At 37.2% G+C, this 23,696-nt stretch overlaps 3 long non-coding RNA genes across 6 annotated transcripts; all 3 read right to left on the bottom strand.

Annotated features, from left to right (window-relative positions):
• Positions 1-556: 556 nt before the first annotated feature.
• LOC146760011 (uncharacterized) lies at positions 557-4,245 on the bottom strand. 4 transcript variants are annotated; one of them, XR_014948786.1, is made up of 4 exons: positions 4,133-4,245; positions 3,633-3,695; positions 2,535-2,627; positions 557-859 (listed from the first exon to the last, which is right to left on the bottom strand). It is a non-coding gene; the product is annotated as an uncharacterized LOC146760011 (long non-coding RNA). The 4 variants fall into 4 exon arrangements; XR_014948787.1 differs by lacking the exon at positions 4,133-4,245 and adding an exon at positions 3,961-4,053; XR_014948788.1 differs by lacking the exon at positions 4,133-4,245 and having other exon boundaries at positions 3,550-3,667.
• A 1,268-nt stretch (positions 4,246-5,513) lies between these two features.
• Positions 5,514-6,951, bottom strand: LOC146760010 (uncharacterized). Its single transcript, XR_014948790.1, has 3 exons — positions 6,824-6,951; positions 5,850-5,945; positions 5,514-5,646 (listed from the first exon to the last, which is right to left on the bottom strand). It is a non-coding gene; the product is annotated as an uncharacterized LOC146760010 (long non-coding RNA).
• A 658-nt stretch (positions 6,952-7,609) lies between these two features.
• Positions 7,610-21,711, bottom strand: LOC107316214 (uncharacterized). The gene is made up of 4 exons (XR_014948789.1): positions 21,593-21,711; positions 18,291-18,409; positions 10,804-10,990; positions 7,610-7,734 (listed from the first exon to the last, which is right to left on the bottom strand). It is a non-coding gene; the product is annotated as an uncharacterized LOC107316214 (long non-coding RNA).
• Between the last annotated feature and the right edge of the window lie 1,985 nt (positions 21,712-23,696).

Raw genomic sequence — 23,696 nt, 5'->3', positions numbered from 1 at the left:
AGTGTTTTATTTATCGTGAAAATAATAGCTTAAACTGTTGAATGAATTAAATCTTGCCATGCCACATGGGAAGGCTATCTCTTATTTCATCCACTTCTATTTACTGTGCAATTTTATATATATATTACTTGCAATGTATGTGTGGTAAAAGCTTGGATGTTTTATTGCCATTGTTAGGACAAAGGCAGCAATGACATTTAGTGTTATCAGTTGTTATGATTAAAAACCACATTTATGGTTTCTTTGTTCTCTTCCATTATTCCCAAAGAACTGGGTTTTTTGCCAAGTAACTTACATGTCTTCAGGCAACTCCATTACTTTTAGAGTAAGCCAAGAAACTCCAAGGTAATGCTAAATTCTAGGTGACTTTCTTCAGCTAGGAGTAAGAAATGCACAGCATAAACACAAATACATGCATAATTCCAGGGAATTTACATGTGCTAAGCAATCTCAGTGCTTGTGTCACAAGTTGACATCATTCTGAATAAAATATAGGAATATAGGGTATGCTATTTGTCATTTCTAGAACTTTAAAACATCATTGCAGTAATCAGTGTTGGTTTTGTTTTGATTTTTAATTCCTCTTTGTTTCAAAAAGTAGCTGAAGCAATAGCAGGTGGAAAAGTCTTCATCAAAACTGGAAAATGCAGCCTTAGTTTAAATTAATTTATTCGTTGAATGGCTCTAATTTCTGGCAAATCTATTTCTCCTGCAACATCCACAGTGTAAACATTTTGCTTTTCAGAAGATCATAGAAGTGACTTTATGAACTACCTGCTTCTTCCTCAGTTGGCCCATATTGACATTCATGCAGAGAACAGGGACAGTTTTGCTGCTTGTTCAGCAAGTGGCCTCACATCTAACAGAAAGGACAAAACATGTAACCATTATGCTTTCCTTTCCTGTTTCATCCCCCCCACCTTTCCTTCTATAGTAAACTGACTTCAGCTGCCAACAGCAAAGCAGATGGGAGCCTGACCCTGCAGCAAACGTATTTTAAGTCATGGGGTAGTGATAGAAGCTCTGAAGCCTATCATCAAAGCAACAGAATAATGTCCCACAGAGAGATGGAGTTGCACAGCCCACATTTTATCTCAGCAAGACTGCGTAGCTAAGTGTAGGGATTGCTCTGAAAATGAAAAGGGGCTGGGAATTTGATGAGATGCTGATATGATTTTATATTTCATTTCCTATAACATTTCTTGAGCAAAAGGAAAGGAGAAGCTCAGAAACTCTCCAACTATTCATTTCAAAATTGGGCAGAATTGGAGAATGTTGAGGATAAGGTGCTGTGCTTTCAGATGTGATAATGTCAGTGGAGCCTTTGGAAAAGAAAAACAAGTTATGTGGTAAATAAAGGGGATCCCAGCAGAGCAAAATCTTGCTGCAACATCTGTGTTTATCTTTCAGCTGTGCTACTGGAGGTTTTTTTGTGAGTAATTCCCAAGGGAATGTCTGGAAAACAGGGCAGTATTCTAGTCCTTACTAGTATTGGTTGCATGTGCATATAGGTTGACAGGTAGCACAGCATCCTAGGAGTGGACTGAAAGAGCTGGTGCTGAGCACTTGATGTCTGTTATGTGTGCTTAGGTGATTGCTCCAGAATGCATCTAGGCTGGTCCTGAGCTGAATTCCCATGAGGGACTGGAGAACATTTGCTGAGTTTTCTGCTCAGTTCCAGATTAGGTGGATCTTCCAGTTCAGTTTAATCCAAATAAAACTCAGTTCCTATGCTCTGAGACACACCATGGCAATGCTCAATGGCAACACTCAGCGTAGACACTCAAAAAGCACACTTCTGGTGCTAATACACTAATAAAGACACATCTTCAAATACCAATTGGAATAGCAACACCAATAAAAGCTTATGTATAGATTCAGATTTCTCAGGTTCCCAAACCTCAGAAATGATTCTTCACTCCCATCACTTCAGATTCTTTTACTTCAGCACAATCCTCTGCTGACTCTATCAACTCTTTCACAAAAAGCATGTAGTCATAGTCTAACAGAGCTGAGTCTAACAGTCACCAGGCTGGCAGCTGTCATTCATTCACATTGTGCTTCCCAGAATCCCTCTTCCTGTATTTACTGATTAAATGAGAGTATGAATACTGAAGTAGATGTCTGAGACAGCTGGAATGACTATTTGAAGATTATAAAATGTTCTGTTATTATAGTGAAGAATATCTTTACTAGTGAAGAAGAGCCAATGGGAATGCTCCAGTGCTATGTGTTCATTAATTCCTATTTTCCATCTAACCTCAAGCAAATATCTTGGTTGCTATGTAGTATTTTAAATGTAATAGAAACTGAAAAGATTAAAAGAGAGAAATGTTCACAAGGATTTATTTAGAGCTCCTATTGACCAATACATTTCGATCCTACTTAGAATTCAGTAACAGCAGGACATATATGATAAAAAGACCCCCAGACATACAAAACAAAATGCCTCTGGCTGAGATGAACTTGCACACTCAATGGGAATTTGCAGCATGCACACTAGCAATGATACATTGAGTTAAAGGGAAACTGACCTGGATGGTCCTTCAGCAAGTAACTGTCCATCCAGCGCTGAGACTACAAACCATCAGGTCCAGAGTCCAGAAGAGAAGTACTTTATGCAACTGCTTTATGCAACCGATTACAAAAACTAAAATTGATTTAGGGACTTAAAAAACAAAAATCTCTACCATGAAAAACTAAACAATTAAACAAGGACAGACTTCACCATCTCATTTACTGCCCACTTTTATGAACTGTTATTGGCAGCATTCTCAACCAAACTCATTACAAACCTCCTGCAGGTTGTGAGATCCCAAAGTAGCTGAAGTTTTTTTATCACCTAGCAAGCAAAAAAATCCCACAGAATTTTGTTCAATGTTACACATAAACCTGTGATTTGGGGTCCTGATCCCCAAGAGAAGGGAAGAAATATTGCTCTAAAGAGTTTTAATGCCTGGTCATAGAATCACAGAATCATTTAGGTTGGAAAAGAATTTCAAGATCAATTCCCACCATCAACCAGACCTATTGAGTCCTGTCACTAAACCATATCTCTTAGTGCCACATCCACACGTCAGGGATGGGGACTCCACAATTTCCTTGAGCAGCCCAATCCAGCATTTGAAAGAGAATTAGATTATATAGAGTTCAGAAATTAAAAACAGTGTCTTGAAAGTATATATATGGAAGGTGCAGGCAACACCTGGGGTTTTTCAATTACAGGCATTCGAACCATGGATGACAAATGCATCCTTATTACTTCTTTTTATGAGATCCACCTCTGGTACCTTATGCTTAATGAACAGTGCAATATTAAACGTCAGTCACTGCTACAAAATGCAGCACAGAGAAGCCATGTTTCAGGTGAGTTTTTCCTTATAGATAACCTTTTGAACATCTGTTATCATCTTTGTATCATTCCACCTTACACATGATGATACTGATTTCAGTTACAGAAAGGGTGAGTCTGAAAATCATTTATCATTTAAGTCCTGTTGACTTTCATAAAAATTGGGATCATAAAAAACCTTACCTCTGAATGCTTACCCAAGAATCTGGATTTATCATGGTATTCCTGTCTCCTCACTTTGTCATCTCTTATGTAATTTAATACGGCCATTTAAACTTACTTTATAGTCAATGCAGAGAGAGCAGCATCTTCAGAGAAGAAGTCATCCTGTTCATTTTTTGTCCTGATTTTGTGACAAGATAAATTGCTTTATGAGATTCTTTTAAAGGTACTTTGACAACATTGGTTAGTAAGGTTTAAAAATACTCCCATGGTGGAATATGTTTAAAATTATGCATGGAGTTTATTCAGTGAAGTAATTTAAACCATAAGCTCATTAAACTCTAATCACAGATTTATATATACAAGATATTCTAAGCTACTTAGGCTCATGAACTTGACACTAAGAGGGACATTGTATTTGGAAGAGGTATTTCATGCTGACTTACAACCTCTTGAGAGCGAATACAGTCAAGCCTTGAGACTTCTGATGCAGCACGCATTTCAGCAGAGGCCAGGCACTATCAGCTAGTATACAGAGGTCAGTTCACAAGTTAAGGGTCAGTGTAATAATTAAAGGTCACTGTGAAAGGATATAGGATTTTAAATGAGAGCTAAAACCTTTTCAAGACTGCACATTTTGACAGTGGCCGTTCTTCCCTGGCAGGAGCACCATTTCAGTTTTAGATCTTTGGCCATCAGAGATGGTTGCCATGTTCACAGCACGCTTTTCTCTCCAGGAACTCCAGCTTGCATCAAATGAACATAGGCATCTATTTAGTATCTCCTTCTTTCAGAATCAATACAACACGAATTTGCAGAGGCACTAGGCAGGCTTTTGCAAACAACCTGGCGTTTTTACTCACGTGGACAATGTTCTTTTAAGAACTCCAAATTGGAAGAAAAACAAAGGGTAAAAATGTATCTCAATGTGACTCTGCCTATCTCCTTGTCCCTTTTCTCCTAAAATTTCAGCTTCCCCTCTGCAATATATGCATAGTTTCCTGACACGTTATTTCTTTCATTCTGAGTTTCAGTCATGCTGTTTTCAGAGGTTCTGTTCTCCTTGGCTGCCAAAAGCTAAAAATATGTCTGGTCACTTTTCTTCTACCAGTGCATCCGAGGTTATCCTATTCATATGCTGATGGTCCTTGAAAAGCCCTTCATTCCAACCTGGCAATAGCTACAGGTTACCTAATTCCTCTCATTCTGCTTTTCTGGAATTGAATTTTCCTTTAGTCCTGATGGCATCAAACTAAATGGGTAAAATGAGTCAATGTAGCAACTGACAGTATAAAAGATGAATGGGTAAAATGAACCACATCCATCTTTCACGAGAGAAATGCCAAAATTCAGCACCCATCTCGCTACCATCAAAAAAAAAGATGCCACCTATTTAAAAATAATGAAAATTTTAACTTAGCTGCTTGGATTCTTCTGTTATCACATGGCAGGCATTCTTGCTTACAAACAAGTTATAGACTCCATCCTTGAGCGGTGTAGTCAAGTATGGTTCTCTTGGGGCATAGTGAGGAACTGGAATGTTGTACAAAGGCAAGAGAAAAGAAAATTACCTTGATACTGGAATATAACTGAACCCTAATTCTCAGTATTTAGCTTTCAAGAGAAGAGAAAAACTCCTGGTGAAATGTGAGATGTCCCTGGGCACATCCTCCCCTTCTCCAGAGCTTTGGGACAGCCCCACTGAGCCACAGGTACAGCACCCTCTGCACCACAGCCACCCACACCATGCCCCAACTTGAGCACAAAGCAAAACAGCTCAGCTCCCAAAGGGAAAAAAATATAGTATAAAAGTACCATTAAGAATATAGCTCTGAGGAAAAATAGCCATAGTAGACCCATTACTAACTGCAGACTCTTAGCTCTCATAAATTATTACAGAAGTGGAATGAAAAGAGTCCATAGTATTACCAGAATTACATACTGAGCTGTCTAAGAGATCTAGATGGTTTCCTCCTATAGCACTCACTCCTCAGCCCCCCATGTATCAGCTTCCCTGCTGGCAGCTCCTGTCTGCAATGCTACAAAAATCAGTAATCTTCCACATGTGAGCTTCTGTTCCATTCATCCTTCCTGTGCCAGGGAACGCAACGGTGTCAGAAAACATTGGAATCCTACAAAAATGAACACAAGCCATGAATTATTGAAGACCAGTATTAATGTCTATAGAATGAATAATATATGTTGAGGCAAGTCTCATTATTTTTCAGACTTCTTTTGTGACATGACTCATTGCTCTTTGCATGTGAAAATACACCCATATCATCTACACTGCAACCGAATAATACTATTTTTGCAAAACCAAATGTTAACTCACTTCTTTTGATACTTCATCTTAGCTCTACAGAACATAGCAGGAAATAGCAGGAGTCGTTATTTTTACTGGTGGGCCAGAGATGGGTTTTCATCATCCCTAAAGTTTCAGACAGAGGAGATTTGAAAAACATTACAATTGGATCATTTAAATTTGAAAGGTGGAAAGAAATGAAAGATTAGACATGGAACTATGACAGTCTGTCTGAATTCGCTTATGGTGTGCGCTAAGTGCTATTGTAGTGATAGGCGCCCAGAGACAGCAAGAAGATGAAAGGAAGTTAGAAAGAGTCATAGGATGTCAGGAGGTGATAAGGTTGAGTGATAGTACATTTGTTAATAGTGACATTAAAGCGTTTGGATTTGTCACACACAGTGCTAGAAGCACGACATGCTGTGTGACAGTTTCTCAGTGTGTCCTTTTTGACTCTTCTTGGAGAAATAATCCTCTCCAAAAAAACCACCATGGCTCTGGCAAAAGAGAAATTTCAGTAAGGGACTACATATGTCGGTCATTCATCAGCAGATATCAAATCAAATTTTTAGAACGATATGCCTGAAGAGCAGAGCAGAGAAGTTACAAATAGACATTTGTGTAACAACGATCTTCGAATGATGTTATGGCCTCTATTTTCAAGAATGCGTCCTACATTTTGTCGTGTAAATATAGTTTTCTAGAAGGTGGAAAACAGACCATGTACAAATTATTCCATACGTAATATCTCCTAGAACATAAAAGTAATCTGGTTGAAGAAGGGTCTGAGATGCCAGAGGCTATTTCACAGAATTGTTTGATTTGGAAGGGACCCTTGAAAGCCATTTGATCTAACCCTCCTGCAAGGAACAGTCACCCACAGCTCCATCAGATGCTCAGAGCCCAGTCTAGCCTGACCTTGGGTGTCTCCAAGGATGGGATATCCATCACCTCTTTGGGAAAAAGTTCCAGTGCTTCACCACTCTTATCTTAAAAACCTTTACCTTATACACAGTCTAAATCTTTCCTCTTTCAGCTTGAAACCATTTCCCCTTGTCCTACCACACCTTCTTCTTCAGAGACTTCTCAGAGAGCACATAACAGAGGCAAGTTCCATTGAAACAGGCTTTTCCTGGAATATAATAAACTATAAATAGGAGAAGAATAATTATGTTTCCATCAAAAATAGAAACTTGTTTTGTTTGTTTCAAGGAATTGTTAAAAAAAAAAATAATAATAAATCAGAATTAACAGAGGATTTTCATACACTCTGCTTTTAAAATGAAAATTCTTAACTACAGTTTAAATTTTCATGCTCCATTTTGAGACATCTGAAGAGTGCAGATTTGTACTTGATATGTAGGATTAGACTAGGTGCCCAAAGACATACACTGTTTAAGTTCATGCCCTTTGAAACCTCTAGAAATTCTATATTTCTTTCACACACTTGAGTCCAAAGAAGTCTACATAATGTGACCACCACAGACCTGTGAACCACAAGTCCACACATCTAAAGAAATCAGCATTCAAAGGCTGTCTCAAAACTGTCTCAGTGGACAATGACAAGCCAACCTAAGACTGCTCTGTTACCAAAAGGTAACCTCCCCATCTTTCCTCTTGATCCTGGTTCCATGTAATTACCCTTAATTTATTGCTAATGTTACGTGGCCCACAGGGTAAATTCAGTCATTTCATTGCTCAAATGAAAATGAACCATTTAAATTTTGGAGGTTACATTTTCAGTCCAACGATTCACTGCAGGAACTGCATGAATATTAATGCTTGCTTACAGAAACAGGGGGGGAACTCACAGCTGGAAGAGGTGAAGAAGTCAGACAATCCCTTGAGACAGAGAGTCCAGTTATGAAAATTCATCTTCATATTCACAAAAAGTCCTCTAGTCTTCATAGTAAAGCTTTGAAGCGTTATACAAAAGGAATAACAAGTTCATATCCACAGAAAATGTCAAATAAATAATTTCTAAATACCGAGAGATTTTAACATGGACTCAGTCATAACATCCTTCATTAAAGCAGTGGTAAGACATTTGAGCCAGCCATAAAACATATACTTGCGTGTTCCAATTCAGAAAGCATTACAATTTTTATTTAGCTGCATTACTGTTAGAAAATATTATGAAAATTAATTGTGTTTGATTGACACACTTGGTGATCATGTTTGCACAATGACTGTGTAGATTACCCTTAGGCTGAACTAAAAAAGCAGAGTTAAAAAGTAAAAACAATATTTAAATATCTTTGCCTTCCCCCCATAACTTTCTTGTGGGTAAATAAAAACAGGGGAGTTGCTCCAGCAAGCTCAATATTTTCATGCTATGAAACAGCTTTGAAATATAAATTCTCTACTAACAAAAAAAATATTTAATATAACTTTTCTTTGTAGTTTATTTATTGTAAGCACAAAATGCTTTCCCCTCTGTTTTTAATTACAAACTAATCTTCCTTCTGTCTTATATCTTTTCTTAATCATCCCTATATTATGAAATGATGAAGTTATTAACTTGCTTGCATGCTGGGTTTAATGGTGCATCAAAAAAAAAGCAAAAACAACACCATGGTATGTTAGGCTACTCCACTTTGTGGCTGCTTAAATGAAAGTACATGAATTTATTTATCCAACATAGCCCTCAGCCCCCTGTTTTGTTCCCATAAAAATGAAATTACTTTTTGAGTTACTCGATTTCAGTGCTCTTCAAATCTAGGCAGTTATCTCTGTAATAACAACTAATGTGGATTAAGTAGTATGAATAAAAGCTAAAATGTGTATACCTCACTTTGACACTGAGACATAAAATCTGCTTTATAGAAGTAGTGAAATGAGAAGTGCACCCAGCAGCCAAAGTTCACTGGTTAAATTGAAGAAGTGTATTCAGTATTCTGTGCATGAAGCTGCCAAAATGCATAAGACTAGAACCACACATAATTTAATTCAATTATTCAGATTAATATAGTTTCAAAGCCAATGGTATTACATAAATTAATACATGTTGAGAATGCAGATCTAATCTGTTGCAATCCTTGTCAAGTGATCAGACTGTAAAAAACATACAAAGTGAGACCTAACATAGGATAGGACAAGATTTTATTAAACCAAATCAAAAGCAAACTGCAAGAAATTTGGCTATAGCTTCTCTGTATTGTCAGACTATAACACGTATAGCATCAGCAAAAAAGTTATTTCAAAAGGTAAACCCCTCTTCATATGGGAACTCAATACAGCGTTTTGAAAATGGTAGCAAAGTGTCCTAGCATTGTTTAGAGTTCAGTCAACTCCTTGAAATCTGTGACCTATGAAAATTGCCTTGGCTTTTGACTGTTCCCATTTTGAAAAATGTGTCTATATTTTCTAATGTTTCTTCTTTAGTTAAAATTAATGATCTAGCCCTGCAATGATTTTCTTGTAGCACACACTGATACTGAGATATGGATCCCCTTGAATCAAGATGAATGTTTTAAAGACTTGTTTTATAATTCACAGACTGTTTTGAGAAGCTGTATGAATCTAGGACTTTTTAGTGGCTAAGCAGACTGGGCAGATCCCTAGTCAATGAAATCAGATGTTGTTTGCGGTAAAAAAGGCGTAAGAACAAATAGCATATTGAAGAGCTACTTCTATCTTTGCAATATACAGTATGTTACTCACATTTGAGTTATACAAGGGGTGCCTCAAATTGCTAAATTTGACTCACATTGGTTTGTTTGCTGTTTGGATTAATAGAATGGTTGGAACTCAAGTTGGACTCCCAGGGATAGACAGTGATATATCTGTGTGCAGAGGAAATCAAACCTCTGCCCCTTAACTACTTTGCATTCTCAGATCTACATATTCAAAGAGTAACAGATCTGAAGCAAGTAGGAAAGAAGGGGCGAACACACAGATATGCACATCAGCTAGGAATTTTGCACCATACCAATGAGCAGAGCTGGTTCTACTTCTCAGGTCACTTATTTCCTCAGACTCCCCTGGCAACTCCCTCAGCTCTGCAGTTCATTGTGCCTAACACCCTTCCCTGCTTTCAGTTCCCTCTGGCTCAGTAATGATTGATTAGCCAGGAAAATTTTAACTTAGTACCTTTCAGAACATATCAATTACTCTAAAAGCTCTCAAGTCATTGTTTATGTGCCCGTATCACCTTTCTATCTTAGCCTCCATTAACCTGGTAACACCTCTTGATGTAGCCTTTGCCAGTTCTTGTGCTTTCTCATTTCAAAGTCTTGAACTTATTCGCCATGGTAGTTTTTGGTGGTGGCTTTTTGTTGTTTTGTACATAGCTTTATTTTGGCATAGTCCTTTCTGGACTATGTATGATTTTAAGGATCTGAATATACTGCGGACTGTTTCATCTTCTACTGTAGCGCCTTCAAGTTGACCCTTATCCACTGAAAGAATCCATGTATAAATAACTTAATGCACTTTGACACCTTGGAGTAAACTTGTCAGGTGTTTGTTTTTTTTTTTGTTGGGATTTCTTTTTTTCTTTTGTGCTTCTCTCTTACCAAACTAACCTGTCAGTTCCACCACACAGGCTGTCAGGAACTACATGAAGTAAATGCATTTTGTGAATTAGTATTTATAAAGACAGGCAGTGGGATGTGATTTTCATGCTAGAGGAGGTTTCATGCTAAATACAAACTACTTACATGTTAAATTTCCCATCAATAAAAGAACTAATGCATGAAAGAATGACCTTTACTTATCCATCTACGCCATCAGTCTTAATTAAGATACCCTACAATATCATTTAATAGGATAGTTATGTCGTTAACCTGGCACATAAATCTTCAGTGTAAAAATTAGGCATATGGACTGAGTGATATTTCAGCTCTCAGGTTCAATTCTATAACACTTTGTTAGGCTAACAAGAAGAAACAAAGCATTTGCTTGTAAATTCTGGGCTGTCACCCTCAGTCCTTGCTTGAATTAAAAAAATCTGTGAGAGAAATACCTTATTTTGCTTGCTTACCTTTGCACAAAGCTGAATATCAGACCTGAGATGGCTCATAAGTTCTGGTTATTTTCAAGCTATAGAGAGCTCGGGATTGAGGTGTCATGGCAGAGCAATCTCAGATCCCAACTCCCTATGAACATTCTGGGATACAAGGATTTACCACTGATGAAAGACTTACACTTGCCAATGGAAATGCACTTTCCTGAAAAGAAAAAGAAAACAAACAAACAAACCTAGTATAGAAGCAGATAGATCTTCTTACAAGAGTGAATAAACGCTGAAGTTTGGGATTATATGTCTCTGTCCTGTAATGAGGAAGAGCTCTTTTCTCGTAGGGTGCCTCCTGAAGGCATTACTGCTTCTCCATGTGCAGTCCACTAAGGGCATTGTGAATGAGCTGCACACTCAGGCAGTCACTGCTTGGATAAATGCTGCCAGCTCTCAAACTATGACTCACCAATGTTTTATTTGGGGTTATGTCAGTAGAACAGAAGTTCCTTAGTAGAAGTCAAGGTGCTGTCCTATACTATCATGGTTTACATGAAAATATGCAAAAACAGCTTTAAACGCTTACTTATTTTCTACCCTTAAAACCAATCAGGAAAAATGGGGGTGGTTTTTGGAGTTGCTAGTTAAAATCCATTAAAATAAGTTTAAAACTCTCCAGCTCTCTCTTTCTGCTTTCCCTAGTAGAATGTAAGACGTTTAGTCTTAAATTATGAATTCTTAATGATGTAGTTAAGGAGCACTGGATAAATTCTAACTACAGAATGACTCTGGTGTCTAGTGTAATTGCATGTTGCAGTAGAAATGCTATATTTTGTTCATTTCACAAACAGAGAAGCATCCTTCCTTCTCTAGCTAAACAAGTAAAATTGATATGATAGCAGTTCCACTGATTATCATGCTCTTCTGATTATGAAAGACTGTATTCTGTGGAACATCAGAAGAACATGATAATCAGTGCAAAGGACTCCCCAGGCACTTAGACTAATTCACTGTTTTTCTGTAAGTAAACAAAAAAACACACACATACCATTCGTCTCATTCACTGTAAGTTCAATTACATTCCACAGAGAGTTTGAGCTCCATCTGCAAATGCAGCTGACTGTGCTATGCTCATCGAGATCCAGTGCTTACTTGCAGGCAGCAGACTTCATCAAGCAGAAGAAATTACTTAGGAATTAGCTTCAGAGGAAAAGCTGGCTCAAGTATTGATCAAATTTACTGTTTCAGAAAGTTCATAAGTGCATCATTTTTCCACAGTTGACACAGCCCACAGAGATATTGAATGCAATGGAGCGGGTTAAATTATTAATAGCTTTATAGAGTGGGGAATCTTATCACTATATGAAATCAGTAAAATAGGTGAGCTATGGAGTCTACAGATGGTCATTCATCATGATGTACCAAGTAGCCTTCACATACATTCCCAAGTGTCTTTGATTAAGGGTTTTTCATACATAATTTGTTATAAATATGGGGGTATTCATATCCATAAGCTTGTTACTGAAGACAGAAAACATATACCAGAACAGGAACGGAACACTAGATAGCAAAACCAGTAATCAGAAAAAAATACATTTTTCGATGGAGAGAAGAGAGACTTAGTTGTATCAGTGCCACTGTAAGAGAATTGTAAAAGCTGTGATGGAAAAAGGTACATTTATTCTAAGACTACTAAATTAACCAAAGGATGTAACAGGAGACTGGCTTTAATTGATGTAGTCTGGGGATTTCCAGCAGCCCATAAAATAAACAGGGACCTGATCTGTTAAGAAACTGCAACTAGGACTTTTCTTCTCTCTGATTTTGTGTAGTTCAGTGTCTGTAGTATTAATTAATGCAAGAACACATTTGTCAAAGATTCACAGAATTTTAAAGAGGACCCCGTAGGCATATTTGGAAATGTTCCACAAACTGCTGAGTTCTCTTTTTACTCTAAAAATAGTGGTTAACCTGAGCACTGACAATCACTGCATTTGGAAACTTGATTTAGCAAAACAAATCAGAACAGGGAGTGAAAGAGATTGAGGTCAATCACGGGACCTGAAATGATGCTAAAAAACATCCCCAAGGCTTACATTCCATTCCTCTGTTCAAATGTCTCTACGATTCTATGTGTTGTTTTGTTGTGTGTTTGGGGTTATTTACAGAAAAGAGCTAGGGAATTAACAGTGTTATAAACAGGCATAATCTGCAAATTGATGCTTTAGAAGCAGTCAGAAGAACCAGCTATTAACTGTTTTTCCTTCTCTTGTTTATAACATATAAGTTCTCAGACAGCCTGACATCTGAAAGCATAGCATGGTGTAGGTGATCGATTCCCATATGCCCCAATGAAGCGGTCGTGGCACCAAGCCTGCTGGACTTCAAGAAGCATTTGGCCTCCATTTGACATGGAGGTTGAATTTTGGGTGGTCCTAAGAACCCAATCATCTGTGTGGGCCCATTCCAACTACGATTCTTTGATGATTCAGAAGTAATCTTCAAACGTTTAACTAACATGAATATTTTACAATGCAATTAAATTTATTCTTTAGGAGAACTTACAGATAATACAGAGTTCCAAAAAAATACAAATATAAGGGAGATTTACTGACTAGTAGCTTTAAAATCATCAGCTCTACTTCTTCAGTTTGGCTTATGTTCTAGTCAAAGGTGTAGTAAAACAGCAGCTATTTGTACCTTGAGGTTAATATCATCCCAATCAGCTCTGGCAAGCTGAAATAATTAATTGAGGTCATTTGGTAATTGTGCACCTTCCAAAAATTCAGAACAGTTCTTTTCCTCATTAAAACATGTAATTTTTTCTTTATTGGCAGAACTTCCATGCTATCTTTTCAGCTCTTATCTTCCTCATCAGTCCCTCTTGAAGCAGAACAGTTGTTGGGGTATTTTACATCTAGAATCAGTGTTTCTCTCCCAGCACTGCAAAGCATATTACTGCTATCCCACAGCTACGTTTGGTTTGACAGCTCTCTTCTCCTGCGTCTTCCAAATATCAGAGACCAGATTGCACATAACACTCATCTCAAAGTCAGAAGGGACTTGCTCTGTTGAAGTCTCATGCAGAGCCTAATGACAGCAATTGGAAGACTTTTGACAGGTGCTGCATTGCAGAGCTTACCTATCTGTAGAGACATCTTGTTTTCCTTCTCTGACAGATGGGGACTTAAGAAACAGCTTCAGCATTACCACTCCTGAATCATAGATTGGCCTGGGCTGAAAAGGACCACAATACTTATCTAGTTTCAACCCCCCTGCTATGTGCAGGGTCACCAACCAGTAGACCAGGATGCTCAGAGCCACATCCAGCCTGGCCTTGAATGCCTGCAGGGATGGGGCATCCACAGCCTCCTTGGGCAACCTGTTCCAGTGCATCACCACCCTCTAAGTAAAAACTGTCCTAATAAATACGAAGGAAGCTTCCTTCCACAGGAGTTCCACTATTTTGGAGTTATTCTTTCAAAATAAATTCTTGATGGACTTCCTAGTACCAATTCTTTTATTTCCAACTCATTATATATTTGCTGTTTGGAAGGTAACACTTAAATCTTTTCATTCCATCCATTCCTAACTGTTCAGTCATGTTTATTTGCCATAAGCTTGATTTAATTTCTTAGCAAGGACCACAGGGAAATCGAATTGCCCTTCATTAGACTCTTGTAATTATGCTTTTAACTCTGCTTTCTAAAGCAGCTCTCAGATGCCTTCAGCTCTGGGGCTGTTTTGAATCATATCACTGCCTCATTACCTGACATTTTTAGAAAACTGCTGAAACAGATGAACTAACTTGACACGGAGACTGCTGCAGTATGTGTCCCAGTATCTTCAGATAGAAAAGTCTCGAGGATGTGCATTCAGTGGCTTATCAGTACCAGGCTGGATTTGACTACTTTGAACTTTGATATTCTTGCTCATGGATGATAACCTATGCAGATTCAAAAATTCTAACTCTGATTAACTCCACTGCAGCCATCACAAGAACAGTACAGCCTTGATTACGTAGGTAGCATTAAGGTATAAATCTGCTAGTATCTGATAAAGCTAATAAGCCCCTTAAAATGACTAATTGGCTATTTTCGCACTACTTGATCTAGTCTGAGGGAAACTGAACTATTTATTTATTTCTAAATTGGAATAAATTGCCAGCTGATGGAGCAGAGCACTCTTTAACTTCCACCCCTCTGTCTTCCTCTTCTGAGTGTCCCTTGGAAGACAATTCTGTTGCCCCTTGATGAACAAACCTCACTTAAGAGAATGCATCAATGCAGTAATTGCTGAAAACCACATGACTGCCCAGAGAAACTCAGGCTACAAAAAGGGACAAGAAAACAACCCTCAACACAAAACAAATATGACCTCTTGAATTTCTTTCCCCTGAATTGATGGATAGCCCTCTTGGTCAGAAATGCAACTCCATTTGGACATAACAGACGTTACCATCACTAAAATCTTTTCCATTCACAGATGAACGATCTTTGCTTCCTAGTGTGACTCTGAATGTGAGAGAAGTGGTCAGACTTAATATTTTTCTTGAGCCAGTGATTACCATTATTTGTCACTCTTTGTGATTCCTGTAATGGTAAATTTCCTACCACCAGGAACTGAACAGAGAATTTTATTGCCTTGAGCTTAATTCAACAGACTAATAGCACATACAAGAGGCAGAAGCTCCTTAATGTGATAACTCCAGGCTTTAAACAAAATCCAACTTTACAAGCAAATCCAAGTCTTAACACACAGTAGTATACAATTAGTGTATAGTACATCAGTGGGCTAGTATCTGCTAGGATTTTCAGACTTTTTCTCAGCTTCTGCTTTAACAATTTATGAGTAAAATTGTTTGGTTTATGTTTTCTCCTCTATCTCCTCTGTTATCACAAATTGTGAGTTAAAGCATGGAGTGACTTAGCTCTATCCTTGTCTTTTCTGCTGGAGCTGTTCTGTAGCAAATCAGATTCAACATTCCCTGCATCTCAGACTCTAATCTCTGCAATGCCCTGAGAGCACTCTAACCCATAGACTCTAGGCTCAATTGTGAATATCTTTATTTTTTTCCAAGCCAGCAGATACTTAACTTTATCAAACCCTACAGCTAGAGCAGATTAAGCCCTGTACAAGAATTACCCATAGACTTCTGAGAGGTCTTCCTGGGAGTCAAGGAACACACCTTCACAGTGCTTTATGATCAAACTATATAGAAAACATGACTTAAGTTCATGATCATAAACACTTAAGTGAGAGAGACTAAAAGCAGAGATGCCCTGTTAGTTATTGTCTCTACCAACTAGATATTGGCAGCTCCCAGTTCAGCTTACTTTCTATTAAGCACTACCAGGCACTGCCAAGGAAACCAAGTTACCCTAAGAGTCGATCATTTATGTATTTCCCAACCTGGTTACCAGTAGAAAACTCCCTAATGACCAGCTCATTTGTTTTCATCCAACACAGAATAAAAATTCATACTTCTCATAGAAATAAATATGTTTTGAAATCTGGGCATGGAAGTGGAATTTTTGTAGCAGGATCTCCTGAGTGCGTTCTGACATCTTACAATCTGCAGCTAATCTGATTTTCCTTAACTAGAGACAAATGTAGATGTTCTCAATGCTCTGAAAATTCTGATTATAGTTCAATCTGGATATGATTTGTGTCTCTCTCAGGTAAACTTGGCCTTTTCAGCTTTTACTTAGTGATGCATGGTTTATGTGCTGTTACAGCCATCTCTGGCTTTGGCTCAGAAGATTGTGTTAGGAGGTGATTGAATTTATATTCATCACAGGAAGCAATTAAGTAAAAGCAAATCATGATTAAGAACAAAGAGCAAAACACTGGGAGGGAAGCAGCAGAGACAGAAAGAATATGAATACCCAGGTCAGTCCCTCAGGTCCTCTGGATAACAGCTATACCTCATCCCCTTTTTCCCCAGAAACTCTACTTTGTCTCCTATTCTTGGCAAAACCTGTGCTCATGATTTCATCCTGATCTTACCGTACTAGAATTGAATACCAACAACAGTAGAGTGTGATAAGATGTTGTGATATTGCTATTTACACTCAAATGAATGAACTGCAATAAACATTGCAAAGAACGAAACACCAAATTAATTAGAAGTCCTAGAAAACATAAAACAACATTTGGGTTTTTCCCTTTTCCCTGAATTAGTAAGCTGATTTCATTTTTCGCATAGTGCATTGCAGTCTTTCTATACCAGTCTATTCCTAGATTTAGAGTATTGTTATTATCACAGCAAGGAAAATAACAAGACTTGTTGCATTGCTCTCTCTAGATTTTTGTTTTTTTGCATTTTAATTCAGTCTGAGAAAATCAGAAAGAGTTATACTATAGCATCAATTCTGTCATAGTGCTACACCAACTAATGAAAGTCATTAATCAGCACTCCTTGCTTTGGGGAACAAGAAGGAAGAATATGCTGACTTTTTGAGAACAGTTAACATTCTCTTTAATATTATATATATTTATCCAAAAAGTAATTAAACTATTTTTCAAATTATAAAAATAGAATAGGAGCGCTCAGGTAATAAGCATTATATGTTTCTGGGAATCAACTGACTCCATAAGATTTAGCAAATTGTGGATCAAAGTTCTGGATTTCTCTCAGTGTGAAAGCACTGACAGGCCTATCATTTGTGCCTATAAAACATCAAAATGGGAACAGTAGCCTCTAAATCTCACTTCATAGTTACACTACACTACACTTCCATTTCTCAGATTATGTCTAAACAGTTTGTCACATTAGAATCATCATAAAATCACCAAAATTGGAAAATAATCTAGTCCAACCATCCACCTACAACCAACATCTTCCCACTAAACCACATCCCACAGTACAACATCTAAACACTTCTTCAACACCTCCAGGGTTGATGGTGACTCAATCACCTCCCCAGGCAGTCTCTTCCAGCATCCGAACTGGCACTCTTTCAGAATAGAAATTTTTCCTAATATCTACCGTACACCTCCCTTGGCGCAACTTGAGTCCATTCCCACTAGTCTTAACTCCAGCTATGCGGGAGAAGAGGCAAACCCCTACCTCATCACAACCTCATTTTTAGTAGTTGTGGAGAGCTATAAGGTCTCCCCTGAGCCTCTTTTCCAGACGAAACAATTACAGTTCTCTCAGCCACTTCTCATAAGACTTTGTGCACCAGACCCATTCCGTAAACTCTACTGTTCCTATTTCTATAGTGCAAGCTAAAAACTTAGATCATATTTTGCTATGATTTCAGCCAGAAATACATTCTCAAGTATTTGCTGTGCCTGAATATGACTTAAAATTTTGAAGAGGAGAGATACTCCAAAATGAAAATCTATCAAAGTTCTTTTGAGAAAACAGGGCAGGACCTGTTGGCTCCCATAGTCAGGGAATCAGAACTGTATGAACTCACATGTGTCTATAAATAAAACCAAATCAAATGGTGTCAAACTACAGACAGAGCCCCTAAGTACTTCTTAGTGTCAGGAGAAAAGCTTACCTGAATAGAATTTAGTAGTTGGAAGAAGAGGAAAGGACTCCATGCAAGAACAGTTGATTGCAGATGATATGAAACCAAACTAGATTTTTGAGTTATTGCTTGGAATGTTTGCCACTGAGCTATTAAGAAAAAAAATTGAGCTTTTGATATTTTGTTAAACAGAAGAACCAGGAAGAAAACATGCAGAAAGTTTATATATATTAATGTATAAAATAAAACATTCATTAACACACATAAATTAAGATATCATCTAATTAATCTGCTTAACCACTAGATGACTAATTAATCTCATTAATATAGACAATGTTTGCTGATATGCAACAGAAATTAACAGCAGTATTTCCTCTTCCATATTTAGGAACAGCTGTGAAATCATAGCAAACATTGACAGACTTTTCCCCATGTTTGTAAATGAGTATTTCTAAGGCATCTTCCTGAAGAGCAGCAGTTGCCTGGAAGGACAGGAAATGAGCCTAGGTGAAGGGCAACATGAATGTAGGAAGTTGCATTTTAGTCAGTATTGCATTTTCATAAGTATTAATTACCTTGTTGTTTTGAAGGTCTGAAGCTAAATCTATGGCTTAGTTATTATAAAAATAATTTTATTTTCAAATTTTCCTACTTCTGTATATGTAACAATGGTTCTTTATCTATTTTTATGCCTATACTTCAGGTCTGGTGTGTTTCTGAATGATTGAAGTCCACAATCTTTCAATAGAATCCAGTTCAGAAAGAGACAGGAGTCAGAATTTAATACCCCTAATTGCAGTGTGGACTAGAAACAGCAGACCACAACTCAGCTTAATGAGTTTCCATTAACGTGCATTCCTTCTAATGACCTAGTGATTACCTTCTTCCAGTATTAACTCTGGCTGTATTGCAAACTCATATATTTCAAGAGGAACTGTTTAATCAAGGATGACTGAAAACCAAATTCAGTATGTAACTTTAAATCAATTCTTACATGCTGACAGCTTCAAAAAAAAAAAAATATATATATATATATATATATATATATATATATATATATATAAGTGTTCCATTTTTCCGTTCACTGAGTCATAGGAAAAGGACCACTTCAATCATGAAACATAAAACTAAAGCATTTTTACAATTTTTCAACATCTTTTTCTCATCAAAAAGGCTGATCTGGCAAAATAGAAGGGAGATGGAAAATCTCACAATTCCAAATATGTTGTAGTTATCCCTAAAACTTGTTGGTTTTCACTGAATGCTTTCAAATAACTCTCCGCAAAGTTTGAATAGGATTTTGTTCTAGGGAGCATACAAAGAAACAGAATCTGCTTAGATGATCCAAAATTAGATTAAATCAAAAATTAAAGGCAAAAATTGATCTAATTTACTGTGATTTAACACATCCAGCCATTTCATTATCCCCAGTGGTGTCAGTAATGCCTTACTTTGCTCTAGCTGGAATTAATTCTCACACAGCCTGGGATTTTTGAATACACTACGCCAGATGCAGAAGGAAAAAAGATTGTTGTCATGCCCCAAAAGAACGAGAAGATAGGGAAATATTCATCATCCATCAAAATGGTTTTGTTCTGGTACAAAAAAACCCCAACAAAACAGTTGCTTCAAGATTAAGCTCTTGATAAATCCTCCCTTTCAATGCAAGCAGGTAATTCAAGCAAGTAATTCATATTGCTGACTTCAGTGGAATTGTTAGCACATAGCGTGCTTGCATGCTTTTGGGGAGCAAAGCCATAGAGATTTTAACATACTCTATTCAAAGAAAAACCAGATTTGTTCATGTACCCATGCTCTATTTGAAATGTACCCATTAAGACATTTAAATTAAACATGATCAGTCAGCTCCATTTTAAACCTCAGCTTTTGAAGAGTTTTAACTGCAGTACACTATAGGAAGCCCATATAGGTTTTGTTAAAGATGCAGTTTTCATTGGCTGTGTCAAAAACTTTGGAAAAATACTTCTTGCATAACCAAACCAGGAATTTAAAACAGTAACTTGACTTAAACAAATCAAATTGTGCCATTATTGATCTCTCTCACACAGCAGAAAATCTCGTACTAATAAATCTGTTCTGCTTTTTCCAGTAGCAGAGGATTACACATATCTCTAAAATTGCACCTGCTTTAAAGATGAAATTCAGGCAGCTATAGCAAGACCTAATGAATCAGAGTGGAAAAATACTGCTCAGAAACCTGTTATCAGTCGAGACAAGGACTTGTGCTTTGTGAAACTACGATCATCTGTTGCATAGTTCCAACTGCTACAAGTAAAACTTTCATCTGGAAAGTACAACTTTCATCTGGGAAGCGATTACTAATGCAACATGGTCTGCCATTTAACAGCAGTAATGCACTGAGCATTTATGGGAAACAGACTCATTTCTTAAGTCACTCGTTACCTAGCAGTTATGGCAAGGAAACCTAAATATACATCACAAAGAAATTAGATCTATTATTACTAATGGAAGCAAAAGAAGCAGAAACAGGCATTGAGTGAACATCAATAGTACCCCAAGATACAGTGAAAACTCATTAAGCGGGAATGCTGCTTCCTGATGCCAAGGCATCGTTCTCAGCAGGAAAACGCCTTAAGGTAGTGGACAAAATGGGCTGTCAAGTTGGCCATAGCTGTAGATAAGTCTCCTAAACTATGACATACAATGCATTCGTTTTCTGTTGTCCTGTCTTAAATCCAGGCTTGGAATGAGATTTGAAAGGAATTTAATAAAACTTGTAGAAATTACTGATTAGAGTGACTTATGCAACTTCCTAAAAGCAGGGAATTCACGAATACCTAATTTCATTGGCTTATAGTGAGGAAACAGAGCTGAACTATCCAATCTATGCATCAATGACCACACAAATACAGAATTCTTAGCACAACAGGTCCAGACCATGCACTACTAGAACTTAATGGCAGTGATGGATTTTTCCATCATGGAGTCAGAGAGGTTATCAAATATAATCTTCTAGACCCATCTAAAGTGCCATTAATTCTGTTACCCACATACCAGAAAGCATCAGAGACATACTTGTTTGATATATGCTAAATCCTTCAGGCACTGTCTTCTAGTTCTCAAATAAGCTTGTCAAGTCAGCAAAGCTAATTAAACCAAAAGAACATAGCTCATATTGTGAAAATATGTTGAAAAAAACCCATACATTAGGTTAAACACTAATAAATGCTATTCAACACTAAAGTATCTGATTGTATATAAAAGGAAACTTATCCTGCCAGATTCCAAACCAACAGCTCTTCCAACATCTTTTATCATTATATATTATAGAACTCCACTGACTAATTTACCTTCAGGTTCTGCTGAAAAATGGAGTCTTTTCAATCCCTCATCGGAGAACAGCTCTGATGTGGTTTTATTTCTTCAGTTGGAGTAGGTGGAAGAAATCCTGGTTGGATCTATTTCACTTCTGCCAGCAGATACAAAATACATATATGTATATATATTCTCTGATTACTCTGGCAAGCTTTTATTGCACTTGCTTTAAAGGGTCTGTTACTTCAGAGTGCTGTTAACAAAACAGCAGAACAAAATATAGCTCTTCTACCCTATTTGTTGTTGTTTAACAGTGCAAATAAACCACCAAAATTTAGCAAACTTATTTCAGTGAAGAAATGCTTTCCAAAGGGATTCCATTGTCATTAAAGAAACCAGAAGAAGCATTTATCACAAGACATTCCAGCTGTGTCCCATAGCTTCACAATGCTCTGTAGCAGGTGGTAGCTTACCCCTGCCAGGGGAGCCAAATCTTGAAAATGGAGTTGTGGTGTTATCAGAGAGCAGAACCCATGGTTCTGTCCTTAGTGGGATTTTTTACTCTTAGAACACAATGTGAGTATTAAAAAGTATTAAATTATTAAAAAATAGTTTAAAACAAAATATAATTATGATGAGAAAGGGGTGTAATTGAACCACATCTACAACAGAAGTAGAGCTATCAAGCTGATTATGAATTTTGAAGAGTGGCTATATAATAAAGCACTAATGTTAATCAGTGCTTTACCAATTAAATCACATACAGGCTACTAAGATCATTCCTCCTTGTTTACCATCATGCAGAAATGTATAGAAAATATCCTTTTTCCAATTATGATCTAAATATGTTGTAATACATGGCTTTGAGTGGGCAGTGCCTTGCATATTAATCACTCTTGTCATGATTATGGAGGGCATTGTCCTGCGGTCAGAAACTGAATCATATCCACTAAGATGATCACAGCTTAGTCAAGATTCCCTCTCAGAATCTGGCCCACAGGCAAAATAAACATTAAATCCAAGAAACAACAGCACTGAGTGACAGTTTTAGAACAGTTTTTGGTTTGAATTTTTCATTTAAAAGGCAGACTGTGCAAAATCATAAGTGGAACTAAAAGTTCCAGGGAATTCTTTCATTTTTCATGAATAATTCACATAATTCATTCAAGGTATAACAAACTCTTAAAAAGGCTTCCATTTCAGTATCTTCTAGACTAAGCCCCAGCCCTCACAGACATCTCAGATTTGTACCTCCCTACAGGTTCTACCTGTTGCCACAAAATTGCCTGTTTAGGCACCAAATAAATCTCACCCCACTACTAGACAGCATTGTAACAGCCTCATTTTCCATAATGAAGGGGTAGTCAAGCTCGAAGTGAAGTTTATCCCACAAATAAGATAAAACAAGACAGATCCAGTCCTAAAGAGTAACAATCAAGATTACTTTAATGGAGTAACTCCAATAAACATTCAGTGGTGCTGTTTTATTGAACTCTGAGGATTTTTCTACATTTGGATGTTTACCAAAATTGCTAGTCAAGGGTAATTACCACACTAAGCTCTTTAATTCAGCTTTAAAATGCCTTTTTCCTATTTAGTATAACCTATGCTGGAACTATGCCTGAAGAGCTATTTTTGGAGGACTTTTAATGTAGGCATGGCTTTATAATTATGAAAGAGACACACAGTACAATAAACAAGGACCAGGCAATGAATATCCAGTCCAGAAAATCTCTTATTTGCTTATGTATGCTTCAAATAGACAATCGAATACAACTAATTTACACACAATAAGCTGTGAGCTAAAAGAACAGTTGAGAAAAGGCATCTCACCTACCTTGAGCTTCTCAAGAATTTCTTAATGATTCTAAGCATTGTTTTAAGTACAGGACTTCATTAATTCCTGTCATCTCCTTTCATTCACATTGGCTACTGAAGTTCATTTCTTAATTTAAACACCTTCAAGGAGTTTATACTGAAAATCTGTAGCTTGGTATTTATAAACCATTCTTACATAATTGAGGTAGTAATATAACAGTGAAAATAAGGTTTATGAAGAACCCAAGCCACACTGTCTTCTGAAGAGAGAATGGCAGGAAACATTACTGGCTTGTATTCAGGTGGAAACCTTAACATAAA

This window comes from Coturnix japonica, chromosome 8 (assembly GCF_054131305.1).
Source record: "Coturnix japonica strain WE chromosome 8, WE-NBRP24, whole genome shotgun sequence".
NCBI classification, from domain to species: Eukaryota; Metazoa; Chordata; class Aves; order Galliformes; family Phasianidae; genus Coturnix; species Coturnix japonica.
This window is presented reverse-complemented; position numbering and strand designations above follow the sequence as displayed.